Below are 6,351 nucleotides of genomic sequence, written 5' to 3' on the forward strand. Positions count from 1 at the left end.
CATTTATTGGCCGGGGGCCAGCGCTGTCCGGGGACACTTCCGGGTCACGTGGCCAGCGTGACATCGCTGCTCTGGCGAGCCAGAGCCGCACACGGAACGCCGTTTACCTTCCCGCTGGTAAGCGGTACCTATTTATCTACTTGCACCCGGGGGTGCTTTCGAACTGCTAGGTGGGCAGGAGCTGGGACCGAACAGCGGGAGCGCACCCCGTCGCGGGGATTCGAACCGCCGACCTTTCGATCGGCAAGCCCTAGGCGTTGAGGCTTTAGCCCACAGCGCCACCCGCGTCCCGAGACTCAACTTACACAGGCTTATATTGCAGGGATAAGTGCAGAAAGCCAAAATTGTGTACAGTATAGTCAAAAGATATAGGGTGCAATGGCCAAATAATCCCGCCCCCCTAGATTTCCACCCTCTTTTATTAATTAATTACTTAATTTTTGGTCAAGCATCTGAAGCTCAGCTGAATGCACACAAGTTAAATGTGCATAAGTTGTGAGTGCCTTTAGCTGAGCAAGAGCTGAAGGACTGCTTGATACGATCTCTGCGCACTAGGTTTGTGAGAGATATTTCACCAGCCTGTTACGCCTACTATTATTGCCATTTTTTAATATTTTTATCCCACCTCCTCTCCAACGAGAACTCAAGGCAGTCTATGTGCTTCTCCTCCCATACCATTTTATCCTCATAATAAATAACCCTGTGAATTAAATTGAGAGATAATTTCCTTTTCCTGCGAGTGTGGTATAGTGGTTTCTGTGACGGTGTCCTGTTGTGCCAGAAGTGGTTTAATTATGCTGGCCACATGACCCAGAAAGCTGTCTGTGGACAAACTCCGGCTCCTTCAGCCTGAAAGCAAGATGAGCACCGCAACCCCATAGTCGCCTTTGACTGGACTTAACTGTCCAGGGGTCCTTTACCTTTTGTACCTTTTACCTAGTGGTTAAATTGCTGGACCAGGACCTGGTAGAACAGAGTTCAAGTCAGTATTGTTATGTATTGGCCACCAGGAGTATCGTGTATATAGTTTTCACTCAGGTCCACGTCAGTTACTTTAGGTGGGAAACCCTGGGTTGTTGTTGCTACAGTATTGACAGCCGGCTGCCTATAAAAGCAGGCCGGCTGAGCTGTTTGCTGTTCAGTTCTGTTCCAGCTTACAAATAAAGAGCTGCTTTGGAGAAATCACTGTGTCGTCTGCTATGTCCACCCACGACATAACAAGTATTCAACGATATTTTTATGGATGCCTTTTGATGATTTTATTCTTATGTGCTGTATGCCACCTTGATGTATTTTTATTTACGTGTGGGCTGTAAATATGTAGATAAATAAATAAAAATGCCCAGTTAGGCACAAAGCCCACTAGGTGCCTTTCAGCAATTCATTATCTCTCAGCCTATCCTGCTTTTAAGGCAAGAGTAGACTACCTTCTGGAAGGAACTTGCTAGCAGTGGGTGGGCCCAGTTGTAAGAAGTGGTTAGAACAGCAAATGTGATTTGTTAGATTTGTGCAGTCAATTACAGTGGCTACCATATTCAGGTCTCCATGAAACCTTAAGCTGGTCCTGAGTTCAGGAACTATGCTAGGGCTATGAGGCAAGCCCTCCAGAGCTGGGTTGGGTGTTTTAAAACCCCAGTGAATTTTTAAAACATTAGTGGTTTGGCATCTTACTGTCAACACCCTTTTCTTTCCAACATTCCCAGTTTTGAGCTGTTTAGAAAATAGGACTAGTGTATGTTAATGTGTGGCAGCATGGGAAAGTGGTTAGAGTATCAGACAAGGGCAACGAAGTCTAGGGTTTAAATCCCCACTCATCCATGAAGCTTACCGTATTTTTCGCCCTATAAGACGCACTTTTTCCCCTCCAAAAATGAAGGGGAAATGTGGGTGCGTCTTATGGGGCGAATGCAGGCTTTCGCTGAAGCCTGGAGAGCGAGAGCGGTAGGTGCGCACCGAACCCTCTCGCTCTCCAGGCTTCGCGGACCCCTCCTCAAGCAGCGGGAACGCTCCCGCTGCTTGGGGAGAGTTGCCGGCATCCCGAAGCCTGCGCGCGCTGAGCTCAGCGCGTCCAGGCTTCGCGGATCTCTCTTCAAGCAGTGGGAACCACCGCTGGGCTCCCACGGCTTGTAGAGAGCTGCCTGTTTGGGGGCTGGGGTCGGGGGAAGCTCGGGCTGCCCCAGCCCCGCGCCTGGGGGGGAAATAAATTTTTTCCTTTATTTCCCCCCCAAAAAACTAGGTGCGTCTTATGGGACGGTGCGTCCTATAGGGCGAAGAATACGGTACTTTGGTAAATTGCCATCTCTCAGCCTGGCATACCTTGCAGGGTTTTTGTGAAGTTACAATGTGTAAGGGAAGAGTCATGTATGAGGCTCTTGGAGAAAGAGAAGGATAAAAATGGGGGGGTGTTGTTTTTTGCTTTTGCAAAGGTGAAAAAATGTTCAGAATCCTCCCTCTGGGTGCCACAATTTAAGAAAGATATTGACAAGCTGGAACATGTGAAGAGGAAAGCAATCAAGATGACCAGGGGTCTGGAAAGCAAGCCTTATGAAGAGTGCTTGAAGGAGATGGGTATGTTTAGCCTGGAAAAGAGGAGACTGAGAGGAGATATGATAGCCATCTTCAAATATCTCTGGGGCTGTCACACGGAAGATGGAGCAAGTTTGTTTTCTCCTGCTCTGGAGGCTAGGGCCCAAACCTACAGATTCAAATTACAAGAAAGATGGTTCTGACTAAACATCAGGAATGATTTTCCGACAGTAAGAGTTATTCAACAGTGGAACAGACTCCCTTGGGAGGTTGTGGACTCCCCTGGAGGTATTTAAACAGAGGCTGGATGACCACCTGTCAGGTGTGTGTTAGTTGAGATTCCTGCATTGCAGAGGGTTTTCCTAGATCAGGGGTCTGCAACCCGTGGCTCCGGAGCCGCATGTGGCTCTTTTACACCTTTGCCGCGGCTCCGGGGCAGATACTAGCGAGGGGAGGAGGCGCATTGTGCGCCCCGACACTCCCCACTGTGGCAGGCGCTGTACTGGCTGTGACGCTGCATGGGGGCGGTGCATGCGTTAGTCACGCACCATCCCAACGTCACCTTCCCGCCCGCTGTCAGATCGGAGGGCAGCGGCGCGCATGCTTTAAATGTCGCAATGGTTTTGCGGCTCCCAGTTGTTGTTTTTTCTTCGGAAACAGGTCCAAGTGGCTCCTTTTGTCTTAAAGGTTGCAGATCCCTGTCCTAGATGAACATTGTGGTCCCTTCTAACACAACAATTCTCTGATTCTCTGATTCTGTTGAAGTTTTGATTGCAAATTCTTTTGGGCAGGAGACCTACGTATCTTTTCCCTTCTGCTGTTGTATGGTGGCACAATCTTTCAATCACAATCTTCCTATATACTGAATTGTTTCCCCTTCAGGAACTAGCCGGTGCAACTTGTGATAAATAAGTTGTCTGAAAGGTGGGGGAGAAATGCTAAAAGCGAATAAACAAAAGGAGTATTTTGATTTATTTATTTTTACAGCACCATCAATATATGTGGGCCTTTCCAACATAAGCAAGCAAAGATGAAGAAAGGCTTTGCTTGCTACTTGCCAGAAATAACTTCTGTTCTTGTTGTTTTAAAATTTTGCCACTTGGGATAAAAGGAGAAAGGGAAAGGAAGGAAAACATAAGCCGAAAGATAAAAGTCAGAGGCAGATGTTTTCCTGTACATATAGCAAATGGCACAGGGGTCATTCCTACAATCTTATGATTGCAGAGTTTCATGCTGGCACTGATCTACAGTTTGGGAAACTGCTATAAGCAGTCCCTCTTCACAGGGAACTCTGGGTGCAAACCCGACTGAATTCAATGCTACTTATGTCTGAATAAATATACATAGCCAGAATGGGGAACCTGTTGTTCAGCTCCAGCTCCCATTATCACAGATGAGCCAATCCCAACACAGGCAGCCCATCCCTGGGTCAGAAACCTCAATTTGATTATTATTCCAGAAGATTAATAAGAGCTTAAAAAAAAAAAAGACTTTGAACTTACAGTTGCATTCCTGTTGTACCACATCATACTTTGTTTAAAACACTCTTTGTTTCCTTTAGTAAAAAGAAGAATTAGTCATTATTTATTTTCTTTTTCATCACTGTTTGCTGAATGAGCGGTGTATGTTTTCTGTTCGCAAGAGAGACCTTTTATGGTTAGAGAGATCTTTCGCGTAACCGGTCTTTTATTTGTGTGTGTGTCTGTTTAAAAAATACTGGTGAATGGAAATATGAGGCCGTACTTAGGAGGATCAGGGTACGTAGAGCCCCTGCCTAACACCCTGAGAGCTGCTGCCAGTCAGAGTGCAAGCCAGCCACCAACCTGAGCCCTGCCCTCATGTTTTGGACTACAACTCCCATCAGCCCCAGCCAGCTGATGGGAGTTGTAGTCCTGAACAATGCGAGTGAGAGAGAGCACCATGCTGGTGAAGGCTAGTGTAAACAAATGCAACATCCTGTTATACGGAAGTTCTCTACCATTTTATGGTGTGCATGTAGATCCCGCAGTTTTAAGCCCCACTTTTTTCCTGACCCTTTGTCTGCAGCCTCTCTTCCCCTGACATTTCTTCCCCCTCCTTCCCCAATTTAAGTGGCAAACACATTGGCCCCTCCACTAAGGCCCAACTCCCTTAAATGGAATCAAAATCTCATAGCAGATTGTTGGTAATGTCCCTTCTTGCTTCTCTCCCTCTTCTGTATTCTTTCCCTTTACTGTTGTTATGAGTTGGGGGGGGGGTGGTTCAGTTTGGATTAAAACCCTTCCAAACTTTTGATCCTGTGTCTCTGAGAGCAGAAGGTATAAAAGAGGGCTTGCCAAACCAGTTCCTTTGTTTGAGTGGCTAGTTAAGTACCACAATTTAGCATATCCAAAGAGGTTGCTCTGCATCTTAAAACACCAGGGTGGGTCTTTCCCCTCACCCCCTTCACCTGACTGGTATGTAGGAGAACAATAGCCACAGTCGGATTGTGAAGGAGCTAGAAGCTGGAGACAGAGAGAGATCGCTTGCTCGCTGTGTTGCTCTGAGCTGAACTTGGGGGCTCCCCTCAAAACTTAAAAGGGAAGCAAGTCCTTTTGGGGTGTTAGTGCTGTGAGCCCCTCCATCCTATGCTCATATGTGTCGGTAAGTGTAAATATATCCCAAAGACACCACAGTCTCCTCTGACCTTCATTTCAAGGAAACCAAACCTGTTGTTGTTGTTTAGTTGTTTAGTCGTGTCCGACTCTTCGTGATCCCATGGACCAGAGCACACCAGGCACTTCTGTCTTCCACTGCCTCCCGCAGTTTAGTCAAACTCATGCTGGTAGCTTCGAGAACACTATCCAACCATCTCGTCCTCTGTCATCCCCTTTTCCTTGTGCCCTCCATTTTTCCCAACATCAGGGTCTTTTCCAGGGAGTCTTCTCTTCTCATGAGGTGGCCAAAGTATTGGAGCCTCAGCTTCAGGATCTGTCCTTCCAGTGAGCACTCAGGGCTGATTTCCTTCAGAATGGATAGGTTTGATCTTCTTGCAGTCCATGGGACTCTCAAGAGTTTCCTCCAGCACCATAATTTGAAAGCATCAATTCTTAACCAAACCTAGTAAGCATGGGAACTCCCAGAATCTCTCAGCATTCAAAGATTGAGGTGGTGCATAACAATATTGTCTCTTTTCTAATGTTCTTTCCCCTTTTTTATTTCTATTTTTATTTTAGGTCTAACAAGTGCATTTACAGTAACAAGTGCATTTACAGGAAAGATTATGTAAAAATTTTGTCTTTTCGTTAAAACATTTGTAAAATAAGATGAAAAATATTTTTTAAAAATATATATATACAGTAAGGGAAAGAAGTTTTAGCACCTTCATAAACCATAATTCTTCACTTATCTGTACTGCCCTCATTACCATTTTCTGTTGTTACATACATTTGTAAAGGCAATGGCTGCATCTTTCCCTCCTTTTAGTAGGTTGCTGTTAAGAATGTTTATTATCTTTAACAATAAATAAAATGGGCCGTGGGAAGGGATGAACCATGTGTGTTACACTAAACTCCTTGGAGAAAGAAACATCTAATAATTTTATTCGTGTAAAAAATAATATTGCCCAGCTTTTCAGCGGATAAAGCCTCCCAGATCAGATCAGGAATAAAACAAAAATAAGAATGAGTAATGACTCGCCACCCCCTGGCAGCAGTTGTGGAGAAAGGCATGTCTGGGTCTCCAGACAACCAAAGTCATGCTGAACATCAGCAATTAGAATTACTCTGGCTAAGCCCCACACTCCATTATGACATCATCCTCTTGCTCACCTCAGTTATGATGTCACAGTGAGGTCAGCTAGAACGT

Source organism: Podarcis vaucheri (genome assembly GCF_965113315.1).
Source record: "Podarcis vaucheri genome assembly, chromosome: 7".
Taxonomy (NCBI): domain Eukaryota; kingdom Metazoa; phylum Chordata; class Lepidosauria; order Squamata; family Lacertidae; genus Podarcis; species Podarcis vaucheri.